The 20479-nt window shown below is 40.0% G+C and overlaps 1 protein-coding gene across 2 annotated transcripts in view; it reads left to right on the forward strand.

Moving 5' to 3' along the window:
- Window positions 1-5881: 5881 nt before the first annotated feature.
- lrfn5a (leucine rich repeat and fibronectin type III domain containing 5a) overlaps window positions 5882-20479 on the forward strand; it is a 113322-nt gene continuing 98724 nt past the window's right edge. The window contains exons 1-2 of one of the 2 annotated variants that reach the window (XM_018674816.2): window positions 5882-6897; window positions 19407-19493. The gene's annotated coding sequence lies outside the window, so the exon portion shown is untranslated. The remainder of the gene's footprint in view (window positions 6898-19406; window positions 19494-20479) is intronic. The other variant, XM_051078192.1, reaches the window with a different exon arrangement.

Here is a 20479-nt window from a genome sequence, read left to right on the forward strand (position 1 = left end):
TTGACATCATCTTTGTGATTTGTGTGAGTTTTGACTAAGATACAATTATATCAAGCAGAGCAGTCAAAATTTTTGAGTTCAGAGCTATCTCTTAATGTTGTATGTATTTCATTGATTTATTCATTTTAGTAATACCGTGTGACATCATTTCGTCGGATTGCATATATTTTGCAAGTCATGTTTGATGAGGTTTGGGGTTGCAAGGCATGATGCATGAAATGTCATGCAGTCAAATAATGTGTAGTGATGACAAATGAAATAACTAAAGCATATTGGCAGGCTATTCATTCTCCATTTGGTGATACCAGGCTGTACAGTGGATGTAAAGCAGTGAAACAAACTGATCTTGTGGTTGTGTTTAGCTCACTGAATACCTGGACATGGACATCTAGTGAGTCCACTACTGTATTTCTCAGGCCATTACACCCCACTATGGGAAAATGACTGTGCAGGTAATAGATGCAGTGAAAAAATTCCCGGATTGAGGCTTTAAGTCATTGCTGAGTGTGTAATGTCCTGACCACTCACCTGCGTGCAAAAGGATTTCAGTCAATATGACCTGCTGTCATCTACAATAGCCATAACAGCTAATCAATAGCTTGATCCATAGTGACAGAAGGCTAAAGCTTCAGCAGCTTATGTTGATACTGACAGTGCCTTTTGTGCTCCCATCTACAGCTTTCGCCTGAGTGGATAGAGTATGACACAAACATTAACCAGGGTTGGGGATTTTATAGCTTTAGTGGCAGCCAGTTCTATGACAACACTGTCTGACCCAGTCAAATTATAGCAAGTGGAGAGAATTTAGATAAGATAAACTCTAAAGAGTTTGGGTTGACAACTACAAATTATGGGATAGCAATAATACACAGTCATTAGTGGTTAAGCTAAAATTCACCCTGATGTGGTAGTTCATTAAAATAAAGGTAATGTTTTGAAGTGATGATACAAATATCATCAAAATGTAGCTGCCTTACACAACCTACAGTACATCAGGGTTTGTACTGAATTGGTTACAAAGTGTCTACCTTTCTGATCCCTGATCCAAGTCTCACTGAGGGGGATTTCTACCCAGCTATCCAATTATTTCAGTCTTACCACTATTTCCAACATGGTCCCCTGATGATTGGACAATCAATGCACTGATCAGCACCACTGGAGGCCTACAGTTTTAGTGGCTTACAATGTCAAGAGCACTGGTCAGTGACTGGCGGTGACACTGCTGTTCTTGTTAAGTACAAGCCCCTTGTATATATGTGGGTAAGAATGATTTAAGTGTTGTTTGGAATTATATATATTTTGTCTGATTTCTAGCGGTCCACAGGAATTGTGGTGCCAAGAAACCATTGCAATAACCACTTTCCATGGAAGAAAAATAGGGTTTGGGGATTAAGCATGTGCTGAGAGTCTACTTTGAATTCAGCCATCATCTGCAGAGGAATCCTGTGAGCCAATATCTGTCTCATAAATCCCCCTATAAGAGATAGCTCCATATGTTTTGAACAGAATTCAAAGGAATAAACTCCTGGTACATATTTTCACAGATCTAAACTGATTCATCAGTCAGTAAATAATGCTAGCTCCCAGTTCCCATGCCAACACATCAAAATTATAATATGCATCTATAATCTATAATATACATCTAGAATTAGAGAATAGGTAAATTTATAAATCCATAACAGTTCTGGTGGGAAGAAGTGAAACTGTACAAATTTAATTTCCAAGTGGCACTCACTGGTTTCACTTTTCACAGCTGGGAACTGTCAAAATGTCAAACCACATGCAGATGCTGAAAATGGTTTGATTTTCTGATTGTGTCAAGAACCGTTTATGTCTTGGTGGCTGGTCATTGAATCTAAATGGCCAGGTCACAAACTAAAGAGACATGAGAACACAGAGAAAGACACAACCTCTGATTTTGTCACAGTTCGCACTACAGGTAACAAAAAACCCTGTTATTTTTTGGTTCCAGCTGGGAACCAATATTCCACCATATCCACCTCTTCCCAAGGGAAGTCAATAACTTCACCAACAGTGGGGGAGCTTCCTGCAGTGCATGTGCACTGCCATAGTAGGTAAACTCATTCATTAGACCTACGCTATGACTATTTTAAGCCGTACTGGGGCTGAGCAGTAGCCTGCGTGTTATCGTAGGAGGTACGTGTTTTCAATCCCAGGACCAGTTGAGTAAATGAGCAAGTATATCCATGCAGTTCAGGTGGGTTGCAGCACAAATTAGCAGATGTGGTTGATGAGGCAGCTCCCAGTGTAAATATAAAGCAGTAAAAAGAGTACTAAAAGCCAAAAACCTCTGCATATGGTCGAGCAATTGTTGAGTCACGGGTGATAAAGAATTCTATCAAGCCCCTGCAGATATAGTCAATTGTAGTCACTTTATGCTTTGGGGCAGTAAAACAGTAGAAAAAATGCATTTACTGCACCCATAAAATGTCCCTGAACCATAACAAAGTGGTATTTCAGGATTGATTATAACACTGAATGAAGACACAACAAAAAAGAACAAAAACTGATGAGCCTGATTAGGCTTTAAATGGTTTACCAATTGTTGATCAGCCACATTTATGAGCACTCAGCTGACAAATGAATAGTGATTTCAGTGGGGAGCTATCCCATCAGCCACCTGACAATGTCTCAATGACTTTAACAGCTGTTAAAGGCTAATCAATAAACTGATTGGCGGCAGCAGTAGCCTGAAGGTCAGATTACGCCAGTTTATTGTCATGACTGTGGCACTGAGGTAACACTTGGTCACATGTTGCAGGCATGTCCTGCTGTGTGTAGCTCATTCAAGACAGAAATGATAAAATGAAAATTAGTAAAAACCCACAAATCTTGACGTGGTCTACATCGCTGGCTCATTTCTTCAAAACACACTCATTTATCATATAGTGTGGTCCTCCATTCCCACCAACAACCTCACAAATCAAAACCAATCAAAATACCACTGATACCACTGGCTTAGTATAAAATGCAGCTCATTCATGCCACTTGTAAGATTTTCCAAAAGGATAGATCTGGTATTTTTGAACCTGGGCCTTATTTTCCCATCTTCTCTGGAATCTGTGCCACATTGAGCAAGAACGGTGTACCCGGCCACCACAAACAGCTGGTGCACTGTAATCCAATGGACAACTGTCTAAGTATGTCCACTAATGTGCTTGTTTTTGCCACTGACAGGCTCAGATTGTTACTGTAAGTGTCTGAGAACATTATGGAAAGGATTCCTACAGAGATAGACCTTTTTGTTAAAGAGTAAAATCTTTTTTTGTTTAACCACAAACATAGCTGTATATCACTACCAGACTCCACTGAGTTGTCCTTTAACTCTTTTAAGGGAACTGACCCAGCATCCCTCTGATGATTTCTACACTCCAACCCTAACCCCACCTCTGCATTACAGCAGATCAATACATCATCTGTGAACACATCAGATCACATGATGTCAAAGTTTGCTTTTATGATTATTAATTGACAGGAAATAGAGAGACTTTACCAATACTTTAAAGGTTAATGGCAGCACAATGAGGGGATTCAGTGTTCATTGAGCCTCTGTGATTGATAAAAGAAAGGTTTACAGTCATTGTGACGAAGCCCAGATAAAGTCTGTACAATGATGCACATATTAACTTCACTTATATAATTTCATCATATATTTCCAATACATGTTCTTATCCAGAAACATCGATGCTCCACACTGACATACGCTCATGCTCTCCCTCCTTTAATATTGTTTATCCTTCGAGGGAGCCAAACCAAAGACCTCCCACCCTCTGCTCCAGCAGACCACCATCGAGCTTATCAGTGCCCTACAGAGACCCCATATCTCCAGTTTTGTCTTTTATGGCACTGAGAGCTGATATGGTCTCCCTGATGTTAGCAGAGGCATCAGGTCAATAAACCCATTCCTGTATCTGATATATCAGTGGCCACAGAAATTCACTTTAAAACTCCAAATATCTGGAGATAGGGTGTTCACAAAATATTATTTTCGATGTAGATCAACCATCATTCGGCAGCACTGCCGTTATGCCAAAGTCAATGGCACTATGAAAATATAGGATTTTATGTGCCATGCCTTGCTATAACCATTCAGAGCCACAGTAAGATGTTGTTCAATTTCCCTACTACAATTGGAAAATCATATATTTCTCCAGAAACCTTGTTCATAGATGAAATGAACCTTTTCAGCTGTAAAATTTGGCTCAATATTGAAGCCCATTCACAAATTATATGGATTTGTTCCTTACTCCCCCCCTTTCCATTTCCTCTCTTCTACTATCAACCCGTGTACAGTGTTTTGTATAACAACAGAGAGAGACAGAGAGAGAGTGTTTCCCACATCACTATCTCATTCTTTAGGACTCTTTCACAAAGAGAAACGCCCTCTAACAGCCAGAGGAAAGGAGAGAAAATGCAGTCTCTGGAGAAGATATATCTGATGTGGTGATACAGTTCCATATGGGCCAAATAAGGGTGGCAGTCACTTTCCCATCATTTTCTCGCGCGCTCCAGTTTCATAAACGATGCTTGCAATGACTTAGGCGCAAACACAGGCTGGAAGGAGCTTTAGAGCAGCATCCTCTCTGACAAATGATTCTCTTAATAAGTTTAATGTGAGACTATGCAGCATCCAGCTGAACGCGCAGGGTGTAGGCTGCTACAGTGCGCGGTACGGGGAATAAGAGGGGTTTCAACAACTTCCATGCAGGAGGGTTTAAGCTGCGTCAAGTTAGACAGCACAGTCATGACGCAGTTCGGAAATGAGGCGATTTGTACTTCAAGGTAAAAGCCTGTGTGTGTGTTTTTTTTTTTTTGTTTGTTTTTTTTGTTTTTTGGTAAAGCAAAGTGGGCTCACCACAACCACTATTATTTTTTTTTATCATATTATCACAAAAATCAACACTATGCACTAATGTTCATTTTCTACAGGCAACACTGAACATTAGTAATAGAACCTGATAATTACATTCACATGAATTACTGTTATTGAATAGTTTCATTTAAAGTAATTGATCTTACTTCTATAGTTGAAGTGATGGCAGATAATAGCCTACTGAAAACAGCCACGTGAAAACATTTTATTTTATTAATCAATGCCCACGCACATAATTTCTGTGTGGTATGGGCAGATTTAATTCCATTGCTTGTAGAGCCTAAGTAAACTCATGCACTACAAACTAGAAATATTTAAGTCAACTACAAATGACATCCTTACCCTATTTCAACTAATTGTCAAGTTTAGTGTTAGTGACTAAAAGCATTTCTGAATATACCCACTTGGCTGTCGTAGGGCAAAAAATTAGCCTTTTGACCCAGTCCACCATCATCATGTATATTGTCACTTTAAAGTATTCAAATTAAACAGATTTATATAGAAATAGGACAGGAACATTACATAAACTTGAGCAATGGAGATATGAAAAACTTTGTTTCGACACAGGACCCTTGTATGAAACTGCAGGTAGGCCGTACTGTGGAAAAATTGAGGAACTGACTATTTCATAAGTTATTTCAGCTATAACTTAATGGTGCATACTCCATACATACTCCTACATATATTGGCAAATGAATTACATCTCCACCTACCACACAATACATGCAGTAAATGTGGAGCTTTTGGGGCCCTTAAAGGTCTGGGGCCCCGGACCAACCAACACAGACAGGGTAAGTGGACCAATCATAACTAGCGGTGGGACATCAGTGTAAATAAAATGCATGGGAGAGACCAGTCATATCACTTAAATCTACAGATAGTGTATTGTTGAAATAATGTCCAAAAGAAGACTTTTATTTTGAAAGCTTCAATAGGAAGTCGCAGTGTTTTATTTTATCAAACCTGACAGTTGTCATGCCCGCTGCGCTATATGGATTAACGGTGCGGGAGAAGCGACCGGCAAGGAGGACCGAGGATCAGCGGGACTGTACCGCTAAGCTTTTCGGTGTGAGTGACCGGACGACAGTTTTACTGGGACGTTACCACGCCTTTGTTTTAGCCTATTCTATCTTTTTTATTCTCTTCTTTTCTACTCCCGACTGCAGGGGAGACGCACAGAGTCGAGTTAACAGAGGGTGAGCGACGTAAACACACACTTGGAGACGGAGAGAGAGAGAGAGAGAGAGAGAGAGGAGGAGGAGGAGGGAGAGCTAGAAGCTCGCGACTGTGAAGTGAAAACCCCAAAATTCGTTACAGAAAACGTTTCACGGTCTCCAACAAAGGAGGGAAGGCACTACACTGGATTTTTTATGAGTGTTGAATCACCAACTTAGTCTGCCTAACCCCTTTTTATTGGAATAATTAGACTTTTCTGCCCTTCTGTCTGGGATATATATATATATTTTTCTTGTAGTGGAATTCTTCCTATTTCACCTGCACGAGGGCAGCGACCGGCGGGAAAGGAGGAGGGGAGGGAGGCACTACTGGCCGGGAAGAAGAGGAGAAACAAGAGAAGAAAAAGAAGCGGCTGAAGGGGAAGGAGAGGTTCGGGGTGGGGGGAGACCATTTCAGTTTCTCTCGGATGGGATTGTTTGCTCACCCCGTGGATGGAGGGATGAAACCGGGAGAAAAACACGGGGAGAGAGAGAAAGAGAGAGGAAGGAGAAGTGGAGGATGTAGTCGTCGGGCGCTGTGAGAATGCAAAACGGACGCACCCCTCTGGAAGACAGGATTGAACTATAAACCCGTACGGAATTTACACACACCCAAAGGATATTACACATATTTACCTCGACATACACATATATGGGGTATATTCTCTTATCTGGAACCTATTTGCGTGGAGTTACAACTATAATCACCACTACCATTCTAATAATGGGATTTGGAAAGATAACTGCACCCTGACACTCGGTGGAGGAAGGAGCCGCATCCGGAAAGAGGTAAAGTTTAAACTCCTATATTTCTTACGAATAACGTTCAAAATGACGGCTCGGTCTTCTCCTCCCCTTGTCCCTCTGTTTTTTCTAATTCTTTCTTTCTGACTGCGTCTGTTGGAGCAGAGGAATGGTGGTTGATGAGGGGGGAAAAGGGACAGAGGTAGAGTTATTTCTAGATTTGTAGAGACAATTAGTCTGGCTGCTGAAATGGGGCGGGAGGGAGGCAGAGAGGGTGTATTTGGATAGCAGGGTGGGTGGTGGTGGTGGTGGTGGTATGGAGAGAGGGTGCTACTGTATGTAGGAAAACCAGCAGTGAGAACATTGCAAGGTCAAAATTGAGCCCGGTGTAAGTTACAGAAGCTGTGTGTGTGTGTGTGTGTGTGTGTGTTTGTGGGCGCCTGAGACCGTGGTCGGTGAACCCAGACGTAAGCTAGTTTTAGTAGGCTAAATTTCAGCAGCTCTGCACCCGGTTAAGAACTGTGAACACGCGTCAGTGTATACGCGCGCGCACACGCAGAAGCGCGTGAGCGTCGTCAGAGAGAAGGAAAACTTGTGTGTGTGTGCGTGCGTGCGCGTGCGCTGTGTGTCTTCAGCTAACCATAAACCCACTTAAAATGTGCATGTAGGCTACAGCGTAATTTTAGCATCCTGTACAGAAAACACTGTACAGGATACACAAAACACTGCGCCCCGGCCCCTTTTTGTGCGCCACACGCTGCACCTGTATCTCTACAGAGAGAGAGGGGAGAGATAGTATACTATGTTGGAGTGTCCCTGGTTATATACATATTTGTCTTTGTTACAGTGAACTAAAACTGTACTCCTCAGGAACATCACAAATGGTATCAGTCTAACCTGCGTCTGTGCTTGTGCTTTGTGTGCGCGCGCGCGTGCGCAACTGAACCCCAGCCTTATACCTTGTTGGCTCAAAGCTGGATCGTGATGGAGCTTTCGCATTGTCCACCGGGCGTGTGTGTTGAGTGTGCGTGTAAGTCTCACGCCACCCGTCAGTTTCAAATGATGAGTTTGTGTGTGTGTGTGTGTGTGTGTGTGTGTGTGTGTGTGTGTGTGTGTGTGCGTGTGTGCGCGCGCCTACATAGCTTACAATACGGGATATGTGACACCAGTGAGTGGAATAAGAGATAATCGTGTAGAGTCCAGTGCATTAGAATTGTAATGATCACTATTCTAGTGGAAAAAAAAAACAGTTCTAGAATTCTACAATTCTTGATTCTATTGGATTTCAGTCAGTGTCAATCATTCAACATTCTCTTACACACTTAAAATAAATCCAAATCCAAGAAATTGGATATTACTCATACTTTATATCACATGTTGTAGTGAAATTTATTTAGGGATTTTATTTAAGTACAGAAAATGGAATCAAACTAATACTAGAGAGCTGAGAATTGCAATAAGGAACTCTGGCATCTCCATCCATTGTCCTGTTCTACTCTTTTTGTGTTGGTGGTAGAAGCATATTCTGAGTTCTCGCAGGAGGAGGAAGTTGGACACTGTAAAAATCCTGTTGGAGCAGTAAACATGAAGAATTTGGGATCTAGGAGGAAAAACTGCACATTGAAGATGAATATGAACTTAAATCAGGCATTCTGCTCTTTTAAAAGAAATTATAAAAAAATAAAAACTGTGAGCACTAAAAACAGAGATCCTGTCATTGGTATATCCCCCTATTGTGATGTATTGTATGACCAAACTTCTCAAAAGTCATCATTAAACAGTGTTACAAAAATAAAAGGGTTTCATTTGATATTGAAAGATTGGAAGGTTTTACTTTGCCTGCAGCCCACAGAAAAAATATGGACCTAAAAAAAATGGAAGCCTCACAGAAACAGAGAAAAAATGTTTTTTTTTTTTTTGTTTGATAGATTTGCATTGTGGTTTCGCCTTCTTCTTGGTCCTTTGGCTGAGACTACTTGTTTTTGTGGGATATAAACATGAAAAGTGAAGTGGAAGCAGCTGGCCATGTAAAGTTTCTTCAGATTCCATGAGCATGCGTGTATGTGACTTTAAAAGCCATTTGGAAATCAGTAACAGCTGTACCCATTGTCTCTGTCTTCTGTCAAGGCTAATGTCAACTTAAATGTGTTTCCCTGAGCTGCACTTGTTCTGAAAACAGTGAGTCTGTTTATATCATTAGACATCAAAGTGCCTTTCTGTTGACACTGAGATCCTTGCAAACGTTTCCATGAGGTCCTCAGCAAATGAGAAGTTATTTAATTTAATTATACTGTGCAGTAAATCAGTAGAAATTATCTCAAATTACCATTTTAATCAAACCTTTTCCCAATGAGGGTCTGTGCATTTTAATGTCTCTCTAATTTAGGACTGTGACATGTCAACATTTGAAAATTGCCCTGCTTTTTTTTTTTCCTTTCCCATGGCTCGGTCTTCTGCCAGATTGGAGTTTCATCGGTTTGTACCGGTACAGTAGCTCATATTGATTGATCAAGGCAATAAATTTATGCACACGAGCCACTCATGCTGGCGCTAATGGCCCGTGGATATGGAGGCATTATGCAAATGCTTCCCTGGCTCTAGAAAGAGAGTGTGGGTGAATGAGCGAGGGAGAGAAACTGGTGATTTTCAGTCCATTTTAGTTGTGTTTAGCCTCCTATTTATGTCTGAAAGGAGTGGTTTGCTGTGCCATTAGGTTCAGGATGAATGGCGATGCATTTGTGGTACAAATTGTTTTTGAGTTTTCCTGGGAATGGACAGTAAAGAAAGAGGTTGTAATTTAAAGCTACTCCTGACTTTTACCTGACTGTTTGAATAGCATGGATGAATGGCATTTAAAGTTGTGCAGATAAACATCTGGTGTGTCATATGACTTGCTGTGTGTTTGTTTATATGCATTTGTGTTGCAGTTTTATCATTCCATAATTGCATGTGTAGGGCAGACATCTCTCTTATCCTCTATTTTCCCATTCCCTCTCATTATTTTTGTCTCTCTTTCAAGCCTCACATCCCACCAAAAAGGAAAAGAAATGTGTGGACTCTTATCAGGCTGTAGTACAGGGGAATAAAGAGGCAGTAAGAACTGTTCTTTATTCTTTATAGGGGCAGAGGGTATTTTTATTATGCCCGTCTTTCTTCTTGCCCTCTGTTTATCTCTCTGCAACTCTCTTTCTTTCTCTCTCTCTCTCTCTCTCTCGCTCATTCTCTCTCTCTTCCCCTCTCTGTTTAGCTATCTGACAGAGAGCTGCAGGATCCTGCGGAGTGGGTGGTGGAGCTCTAATTCAATTTATTCTACTGCTCAGAGACAGACAGAGAGAGCAGGGGAGAGAGAGAGTGAGAGAGGCGGTGAGAAGAGAGAGCGAGATGTGGAGAGGGATGGAAACCACAGATGTTAGGGAACATTTCCTATTAGCAGTGGAGGGACAGGCTTTATAGGAAGCTGGCCTGACGCTGTGACATCTGGATTGATTCTGCGGGTGACTGGAATTATGTGTGTGTGTGTGTCAGGGTGTGCGTGAGTGTGTGGTCATTATCAACTAAAACAGTATGTCCTTAAAGTGACTCTGAAGGGAGAAAACAAAGACAAACCATTCCCCCTTCTCCATTACTCACACTGCTATTGGCTGAAAGACAAATGGCTGACAAGTTAGACTAGAAGTTTTCAGATCACCTCAGTTGGTGAGATTCCCATGGCTCAGTTCTTACACAGCCAAGAACCATTTACGTCATTGTAGTTGTCACCCTTGAATATATCCTCCGTGACTGCCATTGAGATCATTACAGGAAATCAGTACGCATGGATTTGAGATAATTTTGCCAATGATGTGACGAAGGACTGGCATTTCTGTCTTGGTTGCAATTCATCAGTTTATCAATTGATTTTTAGAAAATGTAATATATCTAGATGTATCTTGATCTTGTGATATTTAATGGCGGAATTTTATCCATTTGTCAATTCAATCTTCATGTTACGTGTTTTTTTTCTGTCTGTGCCTGTCTCTGTCCTTGATTCAAACATGTCTTTCCTTTCAAATCAAGCATGCCCAGTCAAAATCAGATGCAGAATCAGCTATGATGTTGTGCCTCAGGGTTTGATCTCAGGTCTTCATCTTTTTTGTGTGTGTTTATATACTTCCATTAAGCACCTTAACGTGGAAAAATTAATTGCTATGCCATTCCCTTTGTCTCTCTGAACCTAGCACTGAGTTTTAGGAAGATTTTTGTTGCCTTTTGTTGCATTTTTGTTGACATAATATGGTATTATTTTTTAACAGTTGTTGGTGGTTAGGTAAAGGGCTTGTTTCACTCCATTTTGTTACATTTAAATGTTTCCTATTTATGTCAGACCTGGTAACGGAGCTCATTTTACAGTATTTCACCAAACTACAGCAACTGTCATTACTCTAGCATCAGCAAACTCTCCTGTTCACAGCTTGTCCAAAATGCTACAGTGGGACTTTTAACAGGTGCCAAGGACAAGGGTTGTATTACCTCATATTGTCTGTAATTTTGCCTTGTTGCCTTGTCGAATTTAGAATTGGTTTTAAACTTAAACCAATCAGATATTTGCAGTTAATGCCTTTGCCTATGTTTCTAGCCTTAAACCATCTACACTGAACTGTATCACTGCATTAGCTCATACACAATGTTACACACGATAGCTTATGAATTATGATAATGAATGACAGACATATTTACAAGTTCTATGTTTTTTGACTCGACTCAGTGTTGCCATTCTCATTTTCTTGATATACTGAATTCATAAATATTCTACCAATTACACACAGCTACCAGAATGTTATTATGTGAACTTGACAGGTACTTACACCCTTCTATTCTGAAATAACAGTAAGATATTGCTTTGCTGACACGCAGAAACTAGTGCAGCTATAGTGTACTGGCACAAGCAGCTCTAAATAAATAGCCTGTGGTTGCCAAGGCAGGATTAGTCTCTTTCTGGTAGCTCTAGTTAAGTTCCTGCTTAAAATCCATTACAAAGTCTTTAATTACATTAGACTAGATTTGAAAGTTGTTAATGTTAGTGTGGTATTTGTTTTCTTGGAAAAATTGCTGTGTGACTACAGCTGCAATAACTCATCTGTGTGAAAGAGGTTATGTGATTAATGTTTTTCACTCATAAATGCTCACTCTAAATTTGTCCTTTCTTTCTTTCTTTCTTTCTTTCTTTCTTTCTTTCTTTCTTTCTTTCTTTCTTTCTTTCTTTCTTTTCTTTCTTTCTTTCTTTCTTTATGTAAGTTCAATTAGCTTCTCACCCACATGACCCACTATCCGCCATCTCTTCGCACATCTGCTGCTTCAAATCACCTGTATCATGTCTGACACTAGATCCTGCTTTAGGAGACCAGTGGGGAGGAAGTTCACATGTGTGTATGTGTGTGTGTGTGATGGTGTGATCATCAGGAGTGGATGACATGGCAGATGTGAGACACATTGTGCGATAATGAGCTGTGTTCAGGACAGATAACTGTGGGTGAACGTGACATAATGCAGATAGACTTCTGGCTCAGTGCCTACAATCTCACTACCCTGTACGTGTGTCTGTATGTCTGTATACATTATGGTAATCAACAAACATGAATAACATATATTCACAGCTAATAAATGAGACATTCCTGTCAACTTCTTTCTCATAAACAAGACAGTAATAACAGTGTTTACAGAGCACCTTTCATCGTCAGTTCATGTAACGTTTACCATGGTATTTGCTTTTACATCTGTTTGTTTCATCCTTGCTGTAACTTCACGTAGAGCAAATCACAGTTCTACTTTTGTACAAGGTCTGTAAACTGCATTCTGTCTGTGTGTCACACTGTTAAAGATACATTAGGCAGTGTGAAAGTTTTACTAATGAGCTGCACATAAATATACTTATTAACATAAGTGATCTCAGTGTAAGGAAACATATGAACACTGAGAGTAATTTTGAATTTTTTCATCAAGCCTTCCAGCATATACTGGACCCGTTTTCACCGTCATCATACTGTAGGACTAATTATAAATATTGCGACACAGTTGTCACCGCGGGGATTCCACCAGCAGACATGGTGCTCAGTCTATGAAACTGGCCCACACTTCATAAAACACTGTTTTAGATTACACAACCCAACAGTACAGTGGCTCTTCTAACAAAATCCCAAGGGTGAAATGTGTGAAACATCAGTGCAGTGGAAAGCTTTTTATAAACGGAGAGATGCTTTGTAGTATTGCCATTTGAAGATATTGTAAAATTGCCTTTGTAGACAGCCATAGCAAGAAAAGACTGGGGCACAACATTTGATTTTATACTTTACAATAACATTATCTGAACTACAATATATTGAATGGGATGTATAAATGCTGTCAGATGCTACCTACACTTCATGGTCTCTCAGTTAGCATTTACTGTATGCATCCTTACCTTTCTCCACCTGCACAACAGCTGACAGACTTGCTGAGTTTGTGCAACTCAAGATGCCTGTGAGTCCTTAGGCTCTGATAGCATAACACACTGACGATGTGTGGTCTGTGTTTTCTGCAGAGCTGCATTTGTATGTTGTGCCAAACTGACATGTCATGTCCATTGTGCATGATATGGTGTCAGTGCACAAAAATTTTACCCAATTTTATCCTTCAAGTTGCTTGTTTCGTGTCTCTAGGACTACACCAAACCACTGAATATGTATAATGAACTCAAATCAGGGTGATCAGATGTTTTGTAAGATCCCCAGTACTTTTGTCTTTTAATTATAAGCTTCTGTAGCACACCAGCAGGTTGTAATCAACTTCATTTTATTCTTCTTGTGCTGAATTAAGTCTCACCTGCGAACATTATATTGCTTGGTATAAAACCACGGGAAAAATCAGCCAGTGGGAGAGCAAGCAACACATACTTGGCATAAAATATGCACCACAATCCAGTGCTGGAGAGCACTTACATACAGTGTGTTGAAAGAACAGTAGAATAAAAATGGTTACTTACTCTGCATCCCTGCTTCCCTTCTGTTTCATTCCCATGCAATTTTATATATGTGCAATGTACGTGTGTGTTTGTATCCCTTTAGAAAGTACTCCTCCGGGCCATTTCTATAAATAACACTGAATTTTCAATCAACTTGTCAGACTAAATAAGGGTTAAAAACAATTACGACCACCCATGCCTTCTCAAGACTTGGTTCAGTTTTAATAGTTGGAGCATTGTCATGGTGGATCTTTTAAGACATCACTCAGATTCAGTTCATTCATTATACACAATACATATAGATTTGTCATTTTGACATTAGTGTAGATATAGGACTCCATTCACTGTACAATGCAAGGTGATACATAGAAAAACCTAAATTCTCCCAGTGGGGAAAATGGGTCATTGCAATAGCAGAAAGCCCATAGATTAGAAAAGCACCAATACAGTGAAGATAACACATACACATACAGTTACATCAGTGAAAAAAGGCACAACAGATAAAGTGACTAAATGTCAGTGAAAGAATCCATTTTACTCTGCCCCCTCTCTTTATATTTAAAATGATAATAATGAAAAAATACTATGGGGATAAAGGGCTGACTCTCAGTTTTAAGTGTATTTGGGGTGTTCACATTGATATTGAGTGAACTGTGTAGGACTCATAGGCCTTGAGGGGCCTTCTTATCACACGACGGACTATGTAGACCAAAGGCTACAATTTCTCAATTTAAAACTGGGAGTCAGCACTGTAACCTCATAGGCACATTACACAAGTACACAAATAACACAACACATTCTACTTTCTGCTATTTTATTTAAGTGTATTTTGTATGAGCACATTAGGGTTTAATTGCTGGTTATGTTTAAGCAAAATGGCAACAGATTTCAACTGTTGAATGATAGAAGCATTATGGATGGCTACATCATACAGACACAGCTTTCAAATAGACATTTCAGGACCATGGAGAGCTCTATGTTTGTGTTGAGTCAATCAGCACCACGGACAACTACAGTATGCAGCTACAACTTGAAGTACACATTTCAGGACCACAGACAGCTACAGTGTCCAGCTGCAGCTTGAAGCAGACATTTCAGCACCATGGATAGCTCACTGCAGCAGTTGCAGGCTCAGTTCAATATCACAAACAGTGCTACTCATTGCCTGGCAAAGTCTCAAATCCAAGGATTGTGAACAAAAATACTTGACTTAGGTCATACAGTTAATTAATATGCACTTGTTTATTTTCCAGACTATTTTACCTGTTTCTGTACAATAACTACAACTAATACGACTATAGATGTCTTTGAAATGTAGTGGATTGTTTTTGTAGGGAAGCTTTCATTTCCCTCTGGTCTGTCCAGTTGGCAGCTGACTCAGGATGTATTTTATATTGTATTGATTAGTAAGGCTCTAAGGCTCTTGATTTAATACACATGCCCAGTCAGACTGATCATTTTGTATTTCAACAGAGCTAAATCAAAACTCAAGCTGACTCTTTTATTAATGCTGAATTTGATTTGAATTGAAAGAAAATCAAAGGTTTCTTTCTCTGCTTATCTTGTTTTAAAATGTGTGAAACTGTGATGCCACTCTAACACTTCAAATTTAGAATTTGGTTAGTTGTTACGCTCCACCTGATGCATCTTGTCCACCACCTCTGGCTGACACTATGTAGTTAATGAGATGAACTGCTGTGTAAGGCTGGGATGTTACTCAGCAGAACTTTTGGTTATGGCAGAAGGATAGAGGCAATGGCTTAGTGATTCTTTTTGGATGGACATGTTGGTGCTACATTGCTGCAAATGCTGCAAAAAAAAAGGACAGTCAATGAGAGCCATGTCCTGCTATTCCAACACCAACTGCTGTATAGTTGTTGATGAGTAAAATACCAAGTGACTCCATACAGCTTCAGGATGTATGAAGGATCTTGGACACCTCAAGATATATGCATCTCTGGTATTTTTGACTGTATGTCTAATGAAATTCTGTGTGAACTTTCTTATATACAATGTGTCCTTGTTTCATGCAGTTCTGTACCCTCACATATGGATCTATCAATATCACCATGGATGACACTGTGGAACTGAGCTTCTATTAGAAGCATATTATGGAATTGTTGGTTGGAAACAAACAGTACTGACAGTGAAATATAAAAAAAATCATTTTGGTAATTGCTGGGAATAATTATAATTTTTTAAAAACACTGCCTGTAAAATGGGAGGCTCTCTGTCATTCTAATTGCTTCAGGAGTGTGATGTTCTAATCAGCAGGACGAGGAGGTCACCAGTGATGAACGGTGTTGTTTTTTGGAACAGCAGAGGGACTGAAAACTGAGTAGATTAAATGGTGCATTTAATTAAGAGGCTTGGGATCAGGAAGTCAGAGATCAGTCTTGGCCCATGCCAGCAGTAGCTACATTTAGCCTAGCTTGTTAGCGCGTGCCATCTGTTCATACACAGATTAACGCTACACAGCAGGCGCTAGCTATGGGTACATTTTCTGGTTCAGCACTGTATAGGCTGCTATTCAGTAGACTTTATTCCCTCAGAAAATGTTTGAGCACAGTGATCCAGAATGAGGTGGTGATATTGATAGCATTCTTCTTTTTGTGCGTTTTACTGTATCAGTTCATGTATGAGATACTGTGTGTCTCATTAAACTCATCACATGGTAAGACTACATTAATGTGCAGTCATATTAGCAGCAGGGATAGAGCGTGTTAAAGAACAGAGCTGATCCTAGAACAGAGTTTCTGTTATTCACAGCGTTTGATGCTGCTGCAGCAGAGAGATTGCTCAGTATGTTGAAGGCCAGTGACATCACAGATCAGAGTCTTTGATGTGTGGTTTTCAGCTTTCATGTTATACCTGTTCATCAATACCGATATTGATCAACTGTCAATATTATATTTAGGAAAATCCTTTTGAAGGTGGATTTTTTTTCTTGTACTTGGTAGGATTTCCCTCCTTCTTTTTCTTTCTCCTCAGTGTTGTCATGGGGGTCTTCTCTTAGTACTCTCTTGACATCTTTGTTTAATGTCAACAAACACATGACACCGTCCATGTTTACCCAAACACTTGGAAGTTGTATTCAATTTGAATGATCATTGCTCACATTGCAATGTTGTTAACTGTGATTTAAATGGTAATTGGGTTGTCATCCATAGGTACTGGGTACTGTTGTGTGGTTTTATTTCATTTTCAAACACTCTTGCAAAGTCCCTTTGCTTTTACATCAAATCTACAGTAGGCTGTTCACACTGGCTAGTTAAGGTTTAGCCATCTGCTTTATAAGCAGGGATGAGTTCCAAATCACTGCATCCCACTTAGCTAGCTTTTACACCAAATACTATAAATAGCAGCCAGCTAATCCTAGCTGTTGGCTGTATTTTTATTTATTTTTTATTCTTTCTACTTGGCACTAACCTAAACTCAGCAAGCTGCTACTCACCAACAAACACTCCAAAATCTGATGGCTTGATATATTTGGCTAGGGGATACTGATATGGTTTGAGGGGGTTGCCAGTAAATCCAGGAAATTTAGAGGATACTCTTATGATAGTGAGCAACCCAGTTAATTATTTTGGAATAAAAACAGCCCACTGCTCGCTCAGGGGGCAGAACAGTAAGACTTGAGCAGACTGGATAGAAGTGTAACTGAGCTGCTTGTTTGAGGATGCATTAGATCAGAAGTAACTGCTGCTACATACTTACAGATAGTTGTGATTTCAAAGTAAAAGACTGTGGGTAAGTCCAGTGATGAATTGCTTTCATCCAGCACTTGAAGCAACTTGACTGTAATGATCCAGGTTGCAACTGTTGACTTGGAAATCCTATTTTTTTGTGTGTCATGATGCTTGATTGTTGTGACATCTTGAAGTATAGATGTTTTAGAAGGAATTTGACCCTCCATCACAAAACTGTAATATCATACAGGATCTGCTGAGGGGCTCTCTGACCCTTTGTGCCCCTAAGCCTGCTCAGAGCTCATGTTTAAGCCCCTGGCCCCTTGATGACCAAATAACAGCAGGTATGCTGTATTCCCTCTCATGTGGTACGCAGTAAAAAAAAGTTTGACCTTTGATCTGTTTTTAGATTTGAAAAATTGTTCCATTAAATCCATTTAAGCTGTTTGATGTCAGTTACCATACAGACAAAACAGACAGCATGTTTTATTAGGACTGTATGCAGTAATATTTAAAAATTAAGCATTGAATGTTTCCTGTGGCATTTTTTGTTAACAAAGTTGTATTTACATTCAGTTTTCACCAAAACACAACTCATTTATCTCCGTTAAAGTCTGATGAATTCCTAAAGCTTGTTGTTCTTTGGAGGAACTGGAGAACATTATTTACATACATATTGTGATCAGTGAAAAAAAAAAAAGAAACTTTTGGTAGGACTGTGTATCCAGTCACCTGACTTCATGCACTTCTACAGAAACAAAACAAAAAAACACAGGGACCCATTCTCAAAACACTAATCTATACGACTAATAGTGGTTGAAAATTCCTCAGGGTGCTGTTAATACATGGACTAATCCGATGTATGGAGATGCCCTGAGATAAACCAAGTAATAACAAGATTTTCCAGTTTCACCACCAATCATCTCTCACCCTACAGTATGACATTAGTTAGTTGGGAAGACTACTTAACTACCACTACTTAAAATTAAGTATGGAATGCATTGACATGTGTATGTAAACTCTGGTTTGCTATGTCAATAAAATGAACAATTACAGTGTCGCTGTGACAAATTGTTCTTTGAAATGTCATGAAATATTTCCACAGGAGTGACGTAAACTGACACATCGGAAATCACTAGTATGGCTCTCATGAATGTAAATCACATTAATACAAAACACCATATTCTCTCTGTTCAGTTCTCCTCTGTAATTCAGTGAGATAAGCAAATGGTGTGTGTGTGTGTGTGTGTGTGTGTGCGCCTGCATGCGTATCTATCCATACCCTTAGGGGCTGTTTGTCCCTGATAATGAGCTGTCATTTTGACAGTTGGGATGGCTTGATCGCTCAGCCACCCTGCTGACACACATACGCGCACACACACACACACACACATGCACACACACACACACAAAACAACTCCTGAGTGCACACACATCACTATGACAGACAAGTAGTGTCTGCTACAGAAACAGAGACAAACCAAAAACAGGCTGCTTTTAGAGGCCCTCTGCCTCTCATCTACATCTCTTCTGTTAGTGTAAAACAGCCCTTAACACACGGCCCTTTGCAAAATAAATGCATTTGCAGTTTCTCTTGCTCCAGCACTTAAAGGTATTAAACAGAAAAAAACATTGTAAAAAAACAGCTGTAATTGAGCTCCATGTTTACAGCTAAACTTAGGTTCTTTTTTGTGTTGTGAAATATTGATGAGGATGGAAGTTGAATAATTATGTCTTGAAAAAGCACTGATACACAGAGTGATGTGTTTGAAAATTGTGTATTTTTAACCTAATGTGGCTTAATATGTCAAACATGTACTTACTTATTTCACCTAAAGCAATTTTATGTTTTCCCTCCATTAAATCTGATTGCATTTCTTTCTCTGCAGCTTGTTTAACATGATCCTCCAACAGCAGCTGTCCACCAGAATTTGCATAGAGATGTTCATGATTACAACTTTCAATCTGCCCTCAATGTAAGTTGTGATTGCTTTTGTCCATATACTCTACTATATAAGTACCCAGCACTGTCTTTTAGCTACATTAGCCTGCACTTCTTCTATGCAAACAAAGTGTTTCATTTGTCTGGAGATTGGATTACACTGGAGTGAAGATATAAAAGAAGTAAATGCAGAGCGAGATTGAGGAAAGTAAAGCAAGGCGGAGGTGGCGGCAAGCAACAATCCAGATTTTTACGTCTTTCCCCACATTAGAATGATAGGGTTCCGGTTGAAAATTGGCGGAGTAGCCCTTTAAGCCTGATATCATGACTTGCAATCTGCTTACCTAATCATATCAGCAGTGCATGTCGTGCAGGAAGGAATGAGCACACTATGATAAATGGATAAGATGCAAGAGTGTGGATTCCTAAAACATAAACACATACTCTTAAACACGCTGTGGGAGCTTCTCATAGGCTGCACATACGAAGGACAACACGCACACGTAACATCCACTTATGTAGGCAAGGATCTACACGCAAAAGGCAGCAAGTGGGCCGATGAAAGGACGTACAACATTACCACAGCCACCCTCTGCGAACTAAAGTGAAAGCATGACTCACCCATTTACCAGCACCACAGTGAGTCAGCAAATTTACAAGAGACTTTTGAGACATCCATTTCACAACACCTGTACACACATATTTGGACATACATACACAACCGTTTCCAGGATGTGCTTGAGGACGCATCATTTTATGACTTTATTGTAAGGCTGTTATTCTGATGTCATGCCTCAGCTGGCAGGAACACAGTTACCTGTCAACTTTATTTAAGAGTAACTGCACACCAGATGTTATGTAGAGGAAAAGCATTGCTGCACTGACCTCTCTGGGTTGCCCACCCTTTGATCTTGGGTGGGCGTGTTCAGATGTAGTAAAAAGTCCTCACCAGTTTGTAGTGTAAGCATTATTATTAGCCTGGGTGCAGACAGCAAGTGAACATCAGCTAAAAGCAGAGTT

Source organism: Lates calcarifer, linkage group LG19, assembly GCF_001640805.2.
Source record: "Lates calcarifer isolate ASB-BC8 linkage group LG19, TLL_Latcal_v3, whole genome shotgun sequence".
NCBI lineage: Eukaryota > Metazoa > Chordata > Actinopteri > Centropomidae > Lates > Lates calcarifer.